This window comes from Panthera onca, chromosome E3 (assembly GCF_046562875.1).
Source record: "Panthera onca isolate mPanOnc1 chromosome E3, mPanOnc1 haplotype 2, whole genome shotgun sequence".
NCBI classification, from domain to species: domain Eukaryota; kingdom Metazoa; phylum Chordata; class Mammalia; order Carnivora; family Felidae; genus Panthera; species Panthera onca.
Genome location: NC_138354.1, coordinates 30208976 through 30230095, shown reverse-complemented (window position 1 = coordinate 30230095; position 21120 = coordinate 30208976). Strand labels below are relative to the sequence as shown.

General features: G+C 42.2%; 1 protein-coding gene across 7 annotated transcripts in view; it reads left to right on the top strand.

Moving 5' to 3' along the window:
- Positions 1-2215: 2215 nt before the first annotated feature.
- The window catches only part of MRTFB (myocardin related transcription factor B), a 197518-nt gene continuing 178613 nt past the window's right edge, over positions 2216-21120 (top strand). For 3 of the 7 annotated variants that reach the window (XM_060648550.3, XM_060648554.3, XM_060648546.3), the window contains exon 1: positions 2333-2408. The gene's annotated coding sequence lies outside the window, so the exon portion shown is untranslated. Of the gene's footprint in view, positions 2409-21120 lie in introns of all 7 variants that reach the window. The other 4 variants (XM_060648555.3, XM_060648548.3, XM_060648556.3 and 1 more) reach the window with 2 other exon arrangements.

Genomic DNA, 21120 nt, shown 5'->3' with positions numbered 1-21120 from the left:
TTATAAGACTGGCCCCCAGCCCCCCAGGAAACAGGGAAGAGAGAGCACATCAGAGCTTCAGAAAAGTCTGGTTTCTTTCCACCATCAAGAGGAAGTGTGGGGGTAATTTTGTCCATTAAAGAGCATTTATTGTTGCTAGAAACTAATTTTCTTCCTATGCCTGAGCAAATAAGGTCATATCCTCCAACTCGATTGGGAGTTTATATTGGGAAATGGGGAAAGAATAAAACATCACAGATATGGCACCTATGGTAATAATAGCTACAATTTGCTGAGAGCTTAATCTGTGCAAGGTACTTTTCTACGTGCTTCATATATATTAACTTGGCTAGTCCTCCCAACAATCTCTTTATATCCTTTTTTTTTTTAACTCTTAAAGTTATTTATTTATTTGAGAGAGAGAGAGAGAGAGAGAGAGAGAGAACACGAGCAGGGGAGGGGCAGAGAGAGAAAGAGAGAGGGAAAGTGAGCATCCCAAGCAGGCTCTGCACTGTCAGCACAGAGCCCAGTGCAGGGCTCAAACTCACAAGCCATGAGATCATGGCCTGAGCTGAAACCAAGAGTTGGATGCTTAACAGCCCGAGCCACCCAGGTGCCCCTATATCCTTATTTTAGATGAGACTATTCTATCTCACACAGTATCTTCTACTGGAGCCCTGAGCTCAGGAGATTTCTAGGTTTTCAGCTTTGTGAGAACGCAGGCATTTGGGGGTCTTGAAGAACGTTGTTAGTCATGGAGGCCAAAGTTTGTGGTTCTGGGGACAGACCCACCTAAGGTACAACCCCAGCCCTCCCACTTACTAACTGTATATCCTTGGGCAGTTTCACTCCCCTCTTAGCTCCTTGATTTTTTTATCTACAGTGGGGACAACCATACCTTCCACATGGGGTTTTGGGGAGGACTAAATGAGTTAATGAATGGATAGTGCCTGGAGCAGGACTTGGCACCTTGTAGCTTCCCAGGAGGGGCGATTTCCCTGCCTTTCTCACTTCTTCCTCCATCAGGTGGATTGGGTTATTTGGGCACACGGAGGGGCACCCATAACATCTGGCCTGTAAAGAATGACATTGTTGCTAGAGTGGGTGGACAGGCTTGGAGAATGGGCAGGCCAATGTTTGCCAATGTGGATGTGACTGTCAGGTCGGCTGGGTAAGCCCGTGTGGCCCCTGATGCGACGTGCAGGAGCTTCTAGAACCTCCAAGGCTCTTGCTTTCCCAGCAGCCTGCTGGCCCAGATAAGCCAGCCTATGTTCACTCACGGGACTTTGGTTCAAGGCAGTACTGGGTTCTGGACTCCGGATTAGGTTTACATCTTGTCTCACTACGGAGCCTCAGGCCAGTTTCTCCATTTCGCCAGTCTCCATTTTCCTAGGACTTAACTTGGAAGAATATTGGTGGCACCCTTGAAATGTCCTCAATAAATCCTAGCCCCTTTGCTTTAGCAACAATTATACGTGAAGAGTTTACCCCTAGGAAAGAGACACACGTTTCTCTGTGCCCCCTAACATCATGTACATTCTAGGTCTGTGTCCTGTGTCCCACTCCACGGGGCTCTCTACAATCAAAATGCCACCAGTCTAAAAAGGAGACCACTGAATATAAGAATATAAATAGTCACATAATTTTCAGGGCCCTATACTGAGTCTGGCACGGGGAGGCCTTAGGGAGTTCGTGTAATGAGAAGAAGCATTTTCTGGATAGCAGCTCATAGATTGTAGCAACTGGCCACCAAGGAGCGCCCCTCTCCCCTTGGTGAACCCTGGGAGGTAAGTAAAGACCGGGCCGATGAGATTCGGCGCCCTCAGCCAAAGGATGGCCAAGGCCAGCGCCTGGGGTTGTCACGGAGGCAGAAAAATGGGGCTTTGGCTTGGGTGTCAGGCTCCTCGCAGTGTCAGCTGGCGCTACTTAGTCGTTTTTTCCTCTCTGGAGTGGGGAGGATGGTAATGCCCACTTCGTGGGGTTGTTGTGAGAACCCATGGGGACTTGCATAAGTACTCGGGGCACAGTAAGCACCCCAAGACCGGTGGTTAGGATTACTGCTGTCGCCGTGGTCGAGACTCTGCAAAAGCTCGCAGGCCCAGGGCCCCGGGCATGCGCATGCGCAAGCGCACCAGGCCGGCCAGGTGAGGGGAGTCGACCGTCGCGCACCTGGCTTTTAACCCTTCGCGGTCACGGACCTAGGGGAATGGCTGCAGGAGCCGGGGCGGGGGATCGCGAGCACTGCTACGCCTGACCCCCGCGGCAGGGGGCGGCTTCTGGAGAGCCGCGCCGTGTCGGTTCCAGGCCGGGGTCCGCGCTTGCGGCGCGGCGCCGCGGGGAGGGCGGGGGAGCGCCGAAGGGAGCGAAGTCTCGCGAGATCGCGCGCGGTGGCGGCAGCGGCGGCGGCGGCGGCAGCGGCGGCCCTGGAGGTGAGCTGCGGCCGGCGGTGGCGGCCGTTGGGGACTGAGAAGGGGGTGAGAGCGGCGGAGGCCGAGGCCGGGCGGGGGAGCGGGCCCGGCGAGCGGTCCGCGTCCTGGGCGGCCGCCGCGGGGTGCCCGGCGGCCGCAGCGGAGCCGCCCGGTCCGCGCCGTCCCGGGACTCGCGCGGGCGAGGCGGGGCGGGGCGGCCGGGCCGGGGCCGCGGAGCCGCCAGGGCCAGTCCCCTTCGCAGCCGGTCCCCGCGCTCGGGTGCGACCCCGGGGCCCGCCTCGGTGCCCTCCGGCGGCGGGGTTGACGCCAGGACGCGGTGCCGCTGGCCGCGGCAGCACGGTTTATTGAGCGTTTACAGTATGCCGGGCACTTAACTTGCGCTGCTCCGCGCCGGGGCTGCACAGCGAGGCGAAGCGCCTTGCCCAGAGTCACCCTGCGGGAAGCGCCGGAGTGGGGGGTTCACACCCAGGCACACCGATTCCAGCCCCCACGTCCCGTCCTTGCCTCCCATCCTTGTCTCCACCCCCACTCTCAGGGTTTTAGGACTTGAAGTCTTCCTGGGGTCCGAGTTGGGCTGCAGTAGGTGTGTGGAGCCCCCCACCCCCCGGAACTGGCTGCAGCATGGTATAGCAGTGTCTTGGGAGAGGGTCTTTGGTTTTGGTCATATCCCCAGAAGGGTCCCTGACCCCCAGATGGTCAAGAACTCCTGTATGGCCCTGCACGACCCCAGAAGAGGTCTTAGAGCAGCGAGTATGTGCCAGGGATGGGTTGTCAGGCTGAATGGAAGTGGACTTTTGGAGTGCAGGGCTTGCTGTAAGCAAAGGAAACTTTGAAGTTTGATTGTCGTTGAGCACATGATTACAGTCTTTGGAAGCTGTGGTGCTCTCAGCCTTGTTAGAACCAAGACCCCTCCCCTTTGCAGCACACTTTCGCGAAGCCCGCTTTACCTCCCTACCATGAAACTCATCGACAGTGTAACCTACCTGCACACGTAGTTGAACATCACCGTGATGCTCCGATTTAAGTGTAAGGGAGAAATAAAAGAACCATCTATGACACACATTGCCGTTATCGTTTACATCTCGCACACACTGCTGTGCTGGAAGAGAGCTTGTACCGGGTGCTTGCAGCTGCTTCCAGTGAAGATGTTTAGATTGAAGAGCAGTAAAAATATCAGGGATGATTTCACACAAGAAAAGGAAAGAGCGAAGCTATAGATGGACCCTGGTATGGGCGGGGAAGGGGTGGGGGGTAGACACCTAAGTGTTGGGATAACCTGTTTATGATAATAAAGGGAGAAAGAGCCTAGGTTGCAGTAAGGATAACATGTCAAGGTAAATTACAGATTCAGCCAACACGCAAATAATATTATATAAACCCTCCATGGATGCTGTGTTTTCAGTCCACATTGAATGGCACCTTTTGTGTCACAAGCTTTGAGGCACGGTGCTGGATTCCTGCCACTTATCACTGATAACGAATAAAATATTAGACCGAAATTTTTGGATTCAGTGCTGATATCTCATTAGTTAATATGCTCAGTATTGTGACCTTGTAACTGTATGTTAGCAGTGTGTGATTGTCAGGCTATGGCCACTAATTTCAGACATATTTTATCTCAACTTTTCTCATTTTAGCTACCTTCTCCTAAATCACTGGGGTTTCCCCATAATTCCTTATTAAAAACTTTTCGGTAGTATGTTCTAAAGTAATGCCTGTTTATAGTGATTAATCTGGCTGGACATTTAAAAGATTTTCAGGGCCAGGATGGATCTTCATTATCTGTTGCATGCATTGTGTGAAGTCAGTCCAGCATCCTGGTCCCCAAATACTAAATGCCAGTGGTGTCCCCCAGTTACTTCTATATCTAAACATGTCTCTTAAGGGACACTAACAACCCCACCCTGAGATCCACTCTAAGCAGCAGTCCATGGTCTACTCAGTTATAACAGGAAAGGGGGCAGATTTTAACTGACAACTTTTGTGGGGAAAAAAATTTTTCCCCTATTCTTTTCTGAGACATCTGACGTATCAGAAGGGCAGGCTCTTGGCTAGTAACGCTCTCATTGATTATTCTAGAATCTCAGACGGGAGAGAGGTTCATACCTATATCCCTTTGCCTAAAAACTTGCTTTATTTAATTGTGATTCTTGTTAGAAATGCTGACACTAAACACCTGAATCAGTGAGCAGTGTGAGGTAGGATGGGTTTGGGAAGTGACAGTGACAATGTGTAGAATAACTAAAGAGGTCTGAGTTAAAGTAAAATATAAATTAGTGTAACCACTTACTAAATAACTTTTTTCTTGCTGATATCCATAATAGAGAATTTAGAAGATGTAGATGGATTCAGAGGTGCAAATTCAAAGGTGTAGAATGTCCTGTAATCACATAGGTCCTAAGTCCTCCGAGTGTGATTTGTTAGAAATTGTCTTTTCGTTTGAAACTGTTCATCTTGTTGCCAGGAGGAAAATGCAACTGAGTCACGAAGTTCAACTCAGAGTCACATATAGCTATAGTGTAACACCGTACATTTCTTCAACTCTTGTTAAATCTGCAAAACCAATTTATTTTTCTTATTGTTGAATGGAGAAGATGCTGTACGATGCATATTGTTCATTGCTTGTTACTTTTGAAAGGTGGAAACAAGCATGTAAGTAAAGGCTCTTGTCAGAATAGGATGATAATGTATTTTAAATTGACTAGAGATAGATAAATTGAATACTTACAGATGGGAAAATCCTCCAGATTGAGAGTAATTAACTTTTATTACTTTGAGCAAGCCGTACCATGTTGCAGGGTAAAAAGAGGTCATCCCTCTTTTTTTTTTTTCTCACTACTTTTTTTCATCACTACTTAAAAAAAATATATGTACAAAAATGGAACAAATAATATGAATTGCATAGATGTTGAAATTTCCACTTTTTAGGTGTAGGGATACATTGTTGAATGGGCAAAAATCATGCCTTTGTAGATGAAAAAGAGTGACTTACTATGCACATATCTTTGGGCTTTATAATTAAGCTATTTCATTATTTTTTAAGATGCATCTCTAAAATGAAATGGTATCTTAAAATTGGCGTGTCATGATTTGGCAACTTTTCTTAGTGGCACATGAAATAATAGTATGTCTCAGAATTGATGGTGTCTTCCTTCAGTGACATAGGGAATGTGTACAAATTTCAGCACCTTGATTAATGTTTAACGCCAAAAAATTTACCCCAAGCATGACTTGCAAAATGAAAGGACACATTTCTAGATACTTCCATCTGAACTAGAATCCTTTACTCAGAAGATTCCTATTTAAAAAAAAAAAAAAAAGTCCCCCCCCCCCCCATGTAACGCAAATGAAAAATCAGTACTTATAAATATAAGAACAACTTTTCTTAAAAATTTTTAAATGTTTATTTTTGAGAGAGAGACAGAGACATAGCATGAGTGGGGGAGGGGCAGAGAGAGAGGGAGACACAGACTCCCAAGCAGGCTCCAGGCTCTGAGCTGTCAGCACAGAGTCCGATGCGGGACTCGAACCCATGAACCATGAGATCGTGACCTGAGCCAAAGTTGGAGGCTCAACCGACTGAGCCACCCAGGTGTCCCCAGAACAAATTTATATAAGATTTTTAGAAAGAAACATGCTGGGTGATTTTTCATGGAGAGCAGGTGGTGTGGTTAATGGATTTGCGGTAAAGTTAATCAGACAGTGTAACCCAACAGATATAAGAATATGGTTTTGTTTTGTTTTTGTTTTTTTCCATTTTGGAATGGTCATAAGTACACTCATAATTGACAGTTTCTTCGGATGGGACATCCTTAAAGTGGATTTCAACAGTTCATAGTTATTATTGTCTTAATAAGAAATATTTTTGGAAATATATTTACTACATGTTAGGTACAGCTTTTTTATGGGAGGCTGCACGGTTTCTCTTAGCCAGAAATCCTGTGTAAGGACTTTTTCCATCTGATGTTGAGGGCAGGTTCCATAGGACCGTCAGTCACATGAAGACTGCTTGCCTCTCGCCTCCCCCAGGGGGACCTCACCTATTCTAAGTGTGTTTCTCCAAACCAGCAGCATCCTGGAGCTTGTTTGAAATGCAGACTCTGGGGCCCATCCTAGACCCTACTGAACTGGGATCTTCCTTTTAACAAAATCCTCTTCCAAGTGATGCACATGAATGTGTGGGAAGCGCTGGACCAGATCAGTGGCTCTCACACTTGGGTGTGCATTATAGGAATTGCTATGTTCGTCCACTACTCCCAGGGTTTTCCTGTTCAGTAACTCGGGGCCGGGGCCAGGGCCTTCTCCCCAGGTTCTTAGGTGATGCTGATGCTGATGGGCCAGGGCCACACTATGAGAACCATTAGACGAAGGCATCCTTTTCATTGCCCCTTCCTTTTCTCTCCTTTGTAACTCCTCGCCCCTTTAAATAGCTCTTTTTATGGATTATTATAATTGTAGGCTTCAGACTGGTTGGAGAAAAAGATTACATTGTCTTTTATAGCTTTTAGTGATGGCCACACTAAAATTGCTTGTCGATATCTAATTTCAGAGAAAATTCTCTTTTTTAATGCTTGTTGGATTTTGACTCTGGCTAATGAGTAGTTCTCTTTCTCTTCTTTCTATGAGTTACCCTTAAAAAAAAAAAACGGGTAGATACAATCTATTTTATTTATTTATTTATTTATTTATTTTAATGTTTATTTTTAAGAGAGAGTGCGTGTGAGAGAGTCGGGTTGAGGCAGAGAGAGAGAGGGAGACGGAGAATACCAAGCAGGCTTTGCTCTAACAGCATGAGGCTATCAGCTCAGGGCTTGAACTCAAAAACCATGAGATCATGACCTGAGCCAAAAACCGAGTTGAATGCTTAACCGACTGAGCCACCCATGTGCCCCAGGTTACACTTGTAATGCTTTAAAATAATTTTTGTATAGGTAAGATATTCGTGTAGTTCAAAAATTAAAACAGCTTATTTGGAGGAGTCTGGTTTCCAACGCTTGTGATCTAATCTGTCCTCTCTTCCCATAAATAACCTCTTTTATTTGTATCGTTACAGATCTTCCTTTGTGTAGACACAAGCCAATACCAGCAGAGTATACATACCTCCTTCTTTGTATATAAAATATAGCATACCTTGTAAATTATTCAGCCCCTTGCTTTTTGGCCAGTTCACATACCTTTGGGATCTTTCCATATTAATGTGTAGAAAACACTTCATTAATAGCTTCAGAATATTCCAGTGTATGCCTGTGCCATAGTTTATTGAACTAGCCCCTGTGCATCAACTATTGATGCCTATTTGAGTTTTGTTCAGCCCCTTAACAATCACAATGCCATGGTGAATAAACTTGTACACATTTCATATATGTGAGGTATATCTGTGGGATATCTTTCCAAAGTGAGACTACTGGTTCGTTGAGCAATGCATTGATAATTTTGATAAATTCTGCCCTTCTTTAGGGTTGTACATTTTGAACTCCTGCAAGTAATGCATTTATGGTACCCGTTCCTCCAGGGGCTCTCCAGCAGTGTTTCCCAACCTTTAGATTTTATTATTCTGATACGTGAAATATGATAACACTGTAGTCTTAATGTGCCTTACTTTGATTATGAATAAGCCTGAGCATCTTTTCATATGCTTAAAGGCAATTTCTATTTCCTTTTCTATGAACTACCTGTTCATACCCTTTGTAATTTTTCTTTTGGATTGCCTTTTTCTTACCAGTTTCTAGGAATGTATAAATCAGAGAGATTAGCCCTTTGGGATGTGAGTTGCGCTTTCCCCCAGTTTATTTGTTTTTTAATTTATGTCCATATATTTTGGCATAGAGAAAGGTTAAAAGATTTTTCTTTAAATTTTAGGTAGTTTTTTCTAATCTTTTACGGTGTCTAGATTTTGCGTCACAGAAAGGCCGCCAAGAATTTGAAATTTGTTCATGTTTTCCTTCAGTGCTTGTATGATTTCATTTTTACTCCTTTTTAAAAAATATTTATTTACTTTTGTGAGAGAGAGTGCACGCAAGTCAGGGAAGGGGCAGAGAGAGAAAGGGAAACAGAGAATCTGAAGCAGGTCCCAGAGACTCCTAGCTGTCAGTGCAGAGCCTGAAGGCGGTTGGGGGGAGTGTGTCGAACTCACAACCGGTGAGATCATGACCTGAGCCAAAGTTGCACGCTTAACCGACTGAGCCACCCAGGTCCCCTCATTTTTACTCTTAAATCTTTGATATACAGTATATGGGATTTATTCTGGTGTTCAGGGATGGTATATAGATTCACCTTTATCTTTTTTCATGTAGCTGCCAGCTATCTTTACCCATTTGTTTCAGAATACAATACACCGTTATTGTATTTAGAACTTCCACGTGTATTGGGGCCCATCTGTGGACTCCCTGTTCTATTCCATTAGTCTTTGTATTCAGACACCAGTTCACATTATTGGTTTTATAAACTGTTTTAGTTTCCCCCGTTGCCCTTCATTTTCCTGGAAATTCTTGCTTGTTCACTTTTCCATGTTAACTTTATAATCATTTTGTCTAGTTCCAGAAAAAAAAAAGCTTTAAAAAATTGAGATCATGTTAAAATTATAAACTAATTTTATGGAGAGAATTTGTATGTCCTTGATACTGAATTTTGCCATCCAAGAACCTTGTGTAGTTTTTTCATTTGTTTGGTTTTACTTTTGAGTCCTTTTGGAGCATTTAAAATTTTTTCCTACATACGTTTTGCCAATTTTTTTTAAAATTTATTTTACGTATTTTATCTTTTGTGTTGCTTTGGTGAGATCTTCTCTTTATCTTTTCTAAGTGGTTTTGCCTGTATGTATGGAGGTTGTTTTTCTGTATGAGTACAGAAATTGATAGACCCCGAAGTTACAAGTAGTTTTTAAGAGACTTCAAATTCTGCAAATTCCCGTGTACATTTTCGCCCAAGAGAAAGAAAGCTTTGAGGGTCAAGCTTGCAGTTGAAATCCGTGTCTGCATTTATTAGCCCTTGGACTTGAGGAGGTCTGTTTGACTTCTCTTAGCCTCACTTCCTAAACCTGTACAAGGAAGCATTCTGTGTAAGGATGTTGGAGGAATTAAACAAGAACGCAAGAGACTCATCACTTACTGCTGCTTCCACCACCAAGGCCAACATGGGTTGAGGCCACTGGGTTTTTTCTTTTTCCCACTCTTACCCCTTTCATCGTTGAAAGAGGAAAAAAAGAAACCATGGAGAAAAACAGTCAAGTGTTGGGATTGAAGTTAAAAGTAAGCTCTGATTCAATGCCAACGGGATAATCAGTGTGCTTGAGATAGGAAACAAACCCAGCTCCGCACTTGAGGCCCCTCCTACTTTCTGGCGTTACTACTTACTGCCCTGTAGATGCACCCTGACAGCAAGGCTACTTAGCTTTCCCTGAAGGCCCTGTGTATCCTGTAACACCATCCCTTCCACCCAGAATGTTCTGCTACCTGTGTCTGCCGGTTCGGATACGTACTGCCCCTCGGCCAGTGAAGAACAGTATCCGTCTCCTTGTGCAGTTCATCTGCCCTATAGCTTGGCCTGCGATCGACTGGAAAGCGAAGAGAGAAACCATAGCTGTCCATTCATCCAAAGATGCCCACAAAATACCTGGCAAAGGATGGACGCTCGGGTATTTGTTAAATAAGTGAATGAATAATTGACTTTGATCTTTCTTTAGCCCTATAGTATCTGGGTAACTCTTATACTCTATACTGTAAGCCCCTTGAGGACAAGGATTATATCATCTCTTAATAACAACAGTAATAATGGTGGTGAGAGGCAAACAGACTTATTATGTAAGAGCACATAATAGTAAAAACAGGGACACCTGGGTGGCTCAGTCACTTAAGCGTCTAACTTTGGTTCAGGTCATGATCTCACGGTCTGTCAGTTTGAGCCCCGTGTCGGGCTCTGTGCTGACAGCTCGGAGCCTGAAGCCTGTTTCAGATTCTGTGTCTCCCTCTCTCTCTGCTCCTTCCCGCGCGTGCGGTCTCTGTCTCTCAAAAATAAATAATAAGCATTAAAAAAAAGAGTAAAAACCCAAATTAGCATTTATTGAACATTTATTATGTTCCAGGAACTGTTGTACAGTCCCTCACGTGGATTATCTCCTATAATCCTCAGCAGTCCTAGAATTGGGTGCTGTTTATCTCTGTGCAGGAACCAGGGCGCACGAGCTAGGAAGTGCTACAGCTGAGATTCACATACAGACGTTCCAAGTCTGGCAGCCCAACCCTTAACCTTTTACAGTGTTCTCCACCTGTTTGTTGAGTATGCCATTTATAGGTTCTTGAACAATTTAGGAAAAGTTACTTAATCACACTTGCAACTTGCCGTTTTCCTTCCCAGCCATCCCATTTTAGTACCTTCTGTTTTGTTCTTTCCAATTCATCTCAGACTTCATGCTTTCCAGGAGGCTTTCTCTGACTGCCCCCGCCAGGCATGTAGTAGGTGGTCAGGAAAAAGTAATTTTTACTTTCTCCGCACCCCCCCCCTCCCCCCCCCCCCCCCCCGCCGCCCCCCGCAGGTTCACAGTAAAGGTGCTAAGAAAGAGGATGTAAGACAGGAAGATAATTAAATATTTTTACTGAGGTAAGTTTTTTATGATCTAATTTTTTTCAAAAGGAAACCTCCCCCTCCTCCAACCTCCCAGCCTCCCTCCCCCCCCACCAGCACCGTTTTTTTTTTTTAAATTTCTCTCCACAGCCTCCTTTCAAGGGAGATAGTGGCACACAGAAAGGCCTGCCATTAATAGCTTGCTGAACATACTTTAAGAAATGTATCAGTGGATTTAGAAGTACTCGTATACAAATCATTAAATAAATTGGTTTATGCTGTAGATGGTAGTCTTTTTTTAATGCAACAATGTAGTTTATATAATTCTCTACCCACGAGTTGTACAAGGCGTGCATAACCATTCATGATTATACTGTGTGATATTTCATTGTTGGGAGGCGCCATACTTGAATCATTCCTTTGATGACCATTTAGACCGTTTCTAGCGGATAGTGGTGTGTTGATCAGCTTGTACTCACATCACTGTGTCCTTGTTCATTTGTCTCCCCGGAGGTATAAGTGCTGAGTCAGACATGACGCACATTTTCAGCGTTGGTCCATTTGGCCAAACTACCCTCTGTAAAGACTACCAGTTGATCACCTGCCCTCCAGCCCCGCAGAGTTGATGAGAGTCCTGTTTTCCATATGCCTGCCCACACCGAGTTCTGTTAACCTTTTTAATCTTTGCCAATCCAATAGGAGAAAAAAATAGTATCTTTGAGATAGCAAGGTTTTGACCTAAATAAGCCTTTTATGTTTTCAAAGACCTCTTTCATCTGATACTCTCACTGACATGAAGAATTTCCTTACATGAGAACAGACCTGTGATTCTCCTGTGTGAATGAGACACTCTCTTGGACTTGAATATGAGGAAAATGTTCAAATATGTTGAGTCCTTTGTTTTTAGTTCTGTTTCCCTGATTACCTCATTACAAATATTTTTCAATTATTGGCAACTAACTAATTGTTTTGGATACTGGACGTTTTCCTCTGTAGGGAGCAGTACTTTGTTTTTTATTCATTCATAGTGGAGCTTGAAGAAGCTTTAAAAACTGACTCGTTAACATCTTTCAAACACAGATCCCAGTTGCAGACTAGCATAGAGAATGTGATTCGCAAACTTAGGTGACAGTGGAATCTGTATTGAACTTGTCAATTACACGAATACTTGTTCAACAGTAAACCTGTGAATATCGATACGGAGTCTCATCTGTCCAGAGTATTTTGTCAGTTTCTGATGTGAATGTGAGCTCTGATTTTATGTTTGTTTTAGATTTTATTTCAATCAAATGAGAGTTCTTAAGGAAGGTCTCCCATGAAACAGACCCCAGCCATGTCATTGTCCTACTGTTTGTTCTTTGTATAAAAAGTGTATTAAAATTCATCTTTTTTTCTTATGTATAAAATGGATCTTCTTATAATATAGATTGTGTTTCATGTGGGTCCTTTCCTTTTCATTCCAAGTTAACATTATTGAGGCTGCAGCCAAGTGTGTTTTATCTACCAGCTTATAACTGGCAACTAATGTGACACCTGGCACATATGTGGCAGACGCTCAAGTTGTTTTTGAGGGAATTAATGATTGGTGTGTATTGGCATCGTTGAGTTAGAACTAAGATGTAAGTGAGGAGTCCCTTAGGTTTTAATGAAGACATTTAATTTCTTGGAGAAGAAAGCTAGTATCTGTGACTCTTAAATGCACCTAAATCTAGACATGCATAATTATAGTGACACTTACTACAGTAACATTTTGTGACATTTTGTTTGGACTATTGGTTTGGATTATATCCCATTTCGTTGTTGTTGTTGTTGTTGTTGTTGTTGTTGCGGGCATAGTAAGTATCTAAACTAGGTAAGATGCTAGATCTTAATTCAAGAATCCTATGATGTTTGGTATTATAGACATGGGATGATTTTTCAGCTGTTATTTGTAGACAAGGCTAAAGAGAATACCCCAGAATATATTTTAAATTATGATGGAGAGGGGCACTGGGTGGCTTAGTCGGTTAAGTGTCCGACTTCAGCTTAGGTCATGATGTCACAGTTCGTGAGTTCGAGCCCCGAATCGGGCTCTGTGCTGACTGACAGCTCAGAGCCCGGAGCCTGCTTCGGATTCTCTGTCTCCCTCCCTCTCTGCCCCTCCCCAAATTGGGCTTGTCTCTCTCTTTCCAAAAAAAAAATAAAAGATTAAAAAAATTAAAAAAATAAAAAAACTATGATGGAAAGACATTGAGTTATATTTTAATTGTGTGGTTCAGCATTTGTTAAAAATAGAAGTAGAGAAACAGATTGCCAGCCATTGAGAAGACTGTATAAATCTTTGTCCAGTATCCTGCCTTTTAAGCTTTTCTGACTCCTAAACTAGTTCTTCACAGCCAAAATAAACACAGCAGATGGAACAAGCATTTAATAGATTTAAGCAGTGTTGGGGACTTTTGTTTCATACATTTTGTTTCCACTGGATTATGGGGTTTTAGAGAATGCATGAGCTAGTTTTAATTAGCATTTTAGCAGCAGTTATTTGCATGTAAAAAATTTTAAATCGATTAAATAACCCCCTAGCAATTTTTATTTGTACTTTAATTTCCTTAGCAACCCCTTACTAAATAAATAGTCCAAAGTGAAATCTAGGCAGACCTGAAAGGACATTATTGAGTCTTCATTAGTGGGGTCGAAATTAATGAGATTTCCTGGAGTTTTTCCTTGGATATTTTAGTGTGGCTAATGGTATAACCTTGTAATTGTCTTCTAAAATCACCAAAGTTCTGGGTTCTTGAAACTTTTTCTGTGGTAGTATAGGAATTTGCTTACATGGTAGCTTTCATTTCACTGAGGAGCTAATTTCTGTAATTGCATGCTTTAAAACCTTAAATCTAAAAATACTCCTGAAAAGTGAGGAATTACCAGTAGTACTTAAACCAAAGTCTTAATTAGAATTAAGACTTTATCTTTTATTTCTGCTCTTAGCTGTATTTGTAAAAATTGTTCTGCATTTCAACAGATTTTAAGACATTCTTATGTATTAATGGGTTGGATTTTGTGCATTTGTAACAATTTCTTCCTATTTTAGGCGTACCGCTTAAAGTTTAGACTGGCAGTATAAGTGGCTATTTGATTGGAAAGTTGGAAAGAGGAGAAGTTCTGTCTTCATATCCAGAATTTGTGGTGGTAGACTATTCACATGAAATGGTTTCATGGTCAGGGTGAGGGTATGGAAGAGTGGAAAGCGATTTTTCAGTGCTTCTGTGCGGCTGAATCCCTAGTAAGCACCCGGGGCTTACTTCTGCAGTGTGCATACCTGAGTTGGTCTCTCACAAAGGCATTATTATCACCCCAGAGAGGCAGAGAGCAGTGGAGAGCGGTAGCTTTGGGCTTCAAGTTCCACGATGAGCACAGGGCTTAGAGAAACTCCCTCGGGAAATCTCCAGCCTCTGAACGGTCCATCCTCCTCCAGAAGTCTTCCTTGCTAACGCCGGAAGCTTGGCCTCGTGTTGGGCTTGATAGAAATTTGTTTGGAGCGGGGCAGAGGGAGTCTGACTCTTGTCTGTTACTGCAGGGTCCAGAGACTCTCTTTAAATAGACTTCCAGCACGGGAGTATGGCTGATCCTGTCCTACCGGTGTGGTGACCAGTACGGGAGCTGCACGCACGCTTCGCCTTTGTGCCCGTTTGGTTTGTTCAGAGAGGATGCCCACTTCGTGGCGAGGGTCCTGTTTGTGTTTGTTAAACCCACTAAGTTTTGTTTTAAGTAGATTTTGGTCTATTCTAATGTGACAAAGTTTTTCAGTCTGAATGTTCTAGCAGCCATCACTCAAACATTAATTGCTGTCACTGGGAAAGGATATCCTCCTACATCTTTTCTGGAGTGCTTGAAACCATCCCACTTCCTTTTTCTTTTACCTTAAGAACTGATTACTGCCACTGGGGAATTATAATCAGATGGCGTCAATCTTTACAGAAAGGTTACCAATTATTGCACTGAAAAATAGGCATTTCTCCCTAATAGTACGTGTTTCTCTTGGTATGTCTCACTCGGTTCAGTACTTTTAAATACCTTTTAGGTGAATGAATGCTTTGTGTCATGCCCTGATTTAATACATTTAAAGCAGACGTTATTGATGGCTTTCTTCCTTTCAGTTCTATGGAAGGGGGTAATTTATTTAATATGAAATCTTCACAGGATCTTTTGGTTGTTTAGGTGTCCTCAGGGTAGAAAAAGGATGGCTGATGTCAGTTACTTATACTGTGATAGAAGCTCTAAAATGAGCATTTGCTGTGAAGAGTCGAGAGTGGTAGGGATTGGCATACTGAGCATTGGCCGTTCCCACGTTTTGACCTTAACAACACTCGGAGGATAGATATAATCACCCGGTTTTAGAGCACAGAATGCCTTCGTTATGAAAGTTGTCCTTGGGCACTCAGCTAGTGTGTTAAAAAACAAAGCAAAACAATGACTTGAATTCGTACGTCTCTGGCTCCAAAGTGTGCTCTCTTCTTCTCTGCACTAGCAGAGAAAGGGGTCTCACAGTTGTTGGAGTGCTTCATCATTGTAGATAATTGTTATGTTGGACAGAGCAAAGAGGAGGCTACTTTATCACCACCATCGCCATCCTCTTTATTTTGAATGTTCTTCAGCATCAACGGATGAAGTTAGGAGCCTGCCAGGGTGTCTGGCTCACTGTGTTCAATACAACATAGGCTTGTTTAATTTAGCAGTGCTTGGAGATGAAAGGTTCATGACGGCCAAGTACAAACAGACCTTCTGTGGGATGTTAATTTTGTTACAGGAGGGAATGCTTGTTTTTCATTTTTTCATGAGTTAAAAAGGACTTGGACTTGTTTAAATCTGTGTAATCAAAGGGAAGCAAGCAGTGCTGCTGAACTTTTTTTTTTTTTTTTTGTTCAGTCTTTGCTAATTCCGTTTCGTACCTGCCAGCAGATTGCAAATTGTGTGCTGTTTTGTTCTTTCCTCTTTTTCCTTTGGATTGGATTTTATGGTTGGTCGCTGTGGGGATCTAGTGGTAGGAAAATAAATCATTTCCTCCTCTGGACAGATTGTGTGTTTTTTACAACAGGTTATCCTTAGCAGGCAGAGTGGTTCAGCCAGGCCTTTGCACAGAGGTGTCACTATATGATTTTGTGCAGTCACTTTTTTTTAACAATAGCTCTATTGAGATATAATTCACATACCATACATTTCAGCTAGTACGTTTAAGGCACACGGTTTCGTGGACTTTAGTATACCTAGAGCTGTGCACCGATCCTCCCTCTCTAATTCCAGAACACTTTGATCACCCCAGAAGGAATGCCCATCCCCGTTGGCAGTCTCTCATCATTCTTCCCGCCTTCCAGCCCCTGGCAACCACGGAGCTGCTTTCTCTGTGGATTTGCCTGTTTGGGATTTGTCATAGGAATGGAGTCTTAAATTATGTGGCCTTTCTTGCTGGCTTCTTTCACTTAGCATGTTTTTGAGGTTCACCTATGCTGTAGCATGCATCAGAATTGTATTCTGTTGTGTAATTACATAATATTCTATTGCATAGATATGCCGTATTTTGTTTATTCATCCAGTGGTGGGCATTTGGGTGTTTTCCATGTTTTGGTTGTTAGGAATAATTGCCATGACCATTCATGTACAAGTTTTTGGGCAGATGTATGTTTTCATTTCTTTTGGTTATAGACCTAGGAGTAGAGTTGTTGGGTCTTATGATAACTGTATGTTCAACTTTTTTCCAAGCTGTTTTCCAAAGTGGCTGCACCATTTTACATTCTTACCGGCTGTATTGATTCCAAATATTGGCAGGATTCCAAATTCTTCACATCCTGGCCCGTATTTGTCATTTTCTGTTGTTGTTGTTGTTGTTGTTGTTGTTGTTGTTTTCACAGTAGGCATCCCAAACAGTGTGAAGTGATATCTTGTAGTTGTGGTTTGCATTGCCCTAATGACTAATGATGCTGAACATCTTCTCATGTGCTTGTTGGCCACATGTGTATCTTTTTTTTTAGAGAAATGCCTATTCAGATTCTTTTCCCATTAAAATAATCAGGTTGTCTTTTTATTGTTGAGTTATAAGAGTTCTTTATGTATTCTGGATACACACACACACACTCACATGTCCTTATCAAAAATGCAAATTGTACAATTTTCCTCCCATTCTGTGAATTGTCTTTTCACTTTCTTATTCTTTGAGGCAAAAAGTTTTACATTTGGATGAAATCCAATTTATTTATTTATTTTAATAAATTAATTATTTTGGTTGCTTGTGTGGTCTTCTCTCTGAAATTTTCTAGAAGTTAAAAAGTCATACCTTATTTCTAGACCTCTCCCGTGTAAAACATCGGTGTAAAATTAAGTGGCTAACCAGTTAACTGTGTATAGTGAGTCGGAGACATTAAACATCAAGTGTTCTCAAATTTCGTGTGAGAAGACCAAATTTCCTAGCCTAATACCAAAGTGCTCCCCCCTTTTTAATTAGAAAATTGCCTTTCAGGGTTCTGTATAGCTCAGAATGGGCACATCATTCTGTGAATGTCTATAAGTGGGTCATATGCACTGAGGACTTGACTGCATTGGGGGAGCCAGAGGTAAGTGGAATGTGGCTCCGTCCTCCAGGAACAAGCACACAGGTGCCGTGTGAGGAGTGTTCACAGCGGACAGTGAAGGAATACAGAAAGGAGGAGGGAGGACCTCCCTCTGTCTGGGTGAGGACGGGTCTTGGAGGAGTAGGCACTTGAGCTCCACCTGCAAAGGTGGTTCGGCGGTGAGGACTTTCCTCTTAGGGTTGCTTGCCGCTGTGTGTGCTGTGCCCCAGTGCCATGTTTAGGATTATCGACCTGATGACATAGAGATGTGCATGTGATGCCTTAATGACTGGAACTGAACCTGAAGAAAACGACTTTTCTCTAATGTCTTCAGATTTTCAAAGTTTTCAGAAATGTCCTGCTTACCAATTAGTTCAGCATGGTGTGTGTGTGTGTGTGTGTGTGTGTGTGTGTGTGTGTGTGTGTCTTTGTGTCTTTGTGTCTTTGTCTAAGCTGAAGCCCACATAGTTCCACATAATCAGCGTAAAATATGAGGGAGGGAGTAATAGTTGGCTTGGCTGTAGAGGAAATTGATTATAGAGAGTTGGATGTATCCTTTGAGGAATTTCGATTTTGTCCATGTTAAGGAGAGCCATTGACGTGTCCAGCACAGGGAAGGTGATACAATCACTCTGGTGACTGTACTGGGAATGCTGGATGCAAAGGGTAGGACTGGGGACAGAAGACCCCATTAAGCTGTTAAGCAGGTCCAGGTGGGAGTTTATGGGGACCTGAACTAGGGCATTCTTGGCAGAGTTGGGTAAGTCACAGGGTGGAAATGTTTAGAAGCTCTTAGGAATCCTGGCTACAGGTAACAGAAACCATGCTCACACTATATTAATTAGAAGATTCCTGGAGAAGGTCCAAAAGGAATGAAATGCTGTAGAAGCCAGGACAACCTCAGGGGCCTGAAGGGTTGGAAGTGGCACTCATTATCACAGGGACTCTTGCCCCCCTGTGTCTCTTGCCTCCAGCTTCTCCACAGGACGGGGGCCATCTTCACACTCTTCAACTAAAAGGAAAAAAAACCTTCTCCCTCTCAGATTTAGTTGTTAAAATCCCAGGGGCTCTCTTGGCCTTGGGTTTTGTGCCTTTATCAGAAGGGGTCTCTGTTGAAACTTTTACCACCATCACATTGGGATTTCCCAGAAGAAGTAGGGAAGGGTTATGCTGGGCAGAGCCAATCATGTACATCAACTCTGGAAATACAGGCAGGACCCAGAGATTGGGAAGGAAGATCTGAGCAGGAAGGGCGGGTCAAGAATGCTTCCCAAATGTGTGGCTTCGGTAACCTGTGAAGACACCATTTCCATTCGATAATAAGGGCTCAGTTCAGTTTTAGACTAACTTCGACTAGTCCATAGGGCTAATCACAACTTGTATGTTATGTATTTTTGTGATTATTTGATTGGTGTGGCCTTCACAATTAGAAGCCCCGTGAAGACAGGACTGTCTCTTTTCTTTGCTATGAATCTCCAGAGCTTACCATAATGTGCTTGGCATGTAGTAGGTATTCAGCAAGTATCTTTATGAATGAATGCATTCACGTGAACAAGTCCAGCAGGCAGCTGGATGGACAGCTTGGATCTCAGATGAGGACAGGGAATACAGATTTGGGGGTATCAGTGTAGGGCTAGATTGTAGACGAGCCGTGAGAGTTATCCTTATTGGCTAAGGGACTTTTATGAAAGTTCAGATACTTTGTAGACCTGTAATTTCCATGTCCACATAATGATATTGTGCCTTTTTTTTCCTTTGCCCTGCCTAGTATTTAATGCCAGTAATTTCTGCTGATAACCCTACCAATGATTTTTTCCAAATTCCAAGACAGGTTAGAATTAGATTTGTGATAGATCAGGAAACAAAGGTGATAAAGACGGAGATTCCATTTCCTTTTAAGAATAACTGACTCATAGGATGAAACCTTGGATATGATTTCAGATCACTCCTGTAAACTCTCACAAAAGATGTTTATAAAACACTTGGAACAATACAGATTGTACTAAGAAAATGTGCTTTGATCAACTCGAGATACAAAGCAGGGAACTTAATAAATCAAGTCCCATTTGTGAATGGAAAAGGACTCGAAGTTCACCTTAAAAGTAAGAATTCGGTTCACATCAAGACTTTAAATTTTATATTCTGGATAGCAGATGTTAACTTAGTTTCCTCTTCTGTATAAAAATAAAATGAATTGCAGATTTCAAATCTTGGCATCTTGAAATCTGACTCCTGATTCCTATCTCTTAATAACCATTGGAACACTAGGCTAAAAATGGAATTTGACTTTGGTTTTTTACCCTTTAATTTTGAGATGAGTATGCTTCCAACTCTGTCTTCCCTCTGTATTCAGGAAAACCACGCCACTGTAGCTTGAATATGCCGTATTTTTTATTATTTAAATATTAGAAAAACATAGGCATGTTTATATAAAATAGTAATATTATGTTCACACTTGGGAGAGGTGGTTTGTTTCATTTTAAGGCATAAATACATTGTATTACTTTTGTAGGCTGAACACCCTCTTATCACCCTGCCATATGAGAAGATACTACAGTAAGTTGCATATATTTTTAAGTATCTTTATTTTCTAGATTCCTCTTCCCCACACCCGCCTCAGTAGAGAGAGGAGCATTTTTACTTACTTAATTTTTCATTAAAGAACTTTGACTAAATTCACCATACAACGAATGCACGCCAGTGTCTCTCTTTTTTTTTTTTTTTTTTTTAAAGCTTATTTATTTTGAGAAAGAGAGAGAGAGTGAGCAGGGGAGGGGCAGAGAGAGAGGGAGAGAGAGAGAATCCCAAGCAGGCTCTGTGCTGTGAGCGCAGAGCCCAGCACAGGGCTTGATCCTGTGAACTGTGAGATCGTGACCTGAGCCGAAATCAGGAGTCAGATGCTTAACTGGCTTAGCCACCCAGGCACTCCAGGCCAGTGTCTTTTAAGCAAAGTTGTAATTTAATAGAGTATTTCTCTCTAAGAGCTCACATTGAGTAGCTTATAGCATCTCGGTTTTTAAAATTACTGTAGTGTGCATATATACATATATGTGTGTGTGTGTGTGTGTGTGTGTGTGTGTGTGTATGTATATATATATATGTGTGTGTATATATATATGCATACGCATATATGCATATAAATATGCATATATACACACACACATATATACACACATATATATATATACAAACACACATAAATATGTGTATGTATATATGTATATATATGTATGTTTATGTGTATATATACATAATATAACTCAGATGATTTTCTTTTGGCTTATAGATTGATGCTTATTATTTCACATAAGAGTTTCAACAAATACCTAATATGCTAAGAATTCATGTATTTTGAATTTTACCAAAACTGTTCAAAGGCTGGGAAAGAAATGTTTTGGATTTTAATGATAATGAGATCAATATTATAGGTTTAATTTCCTGCATAAGTTATTAACTGCATCAAAAGTTATTAATTACATGGAAAAAAATCTCTGTATTGAGACCATAGATCCCTGCAAATTGTATAACCCTTTTGAAATCAGTTTATAGAGCTGAAATGAAAGAATGTTGAT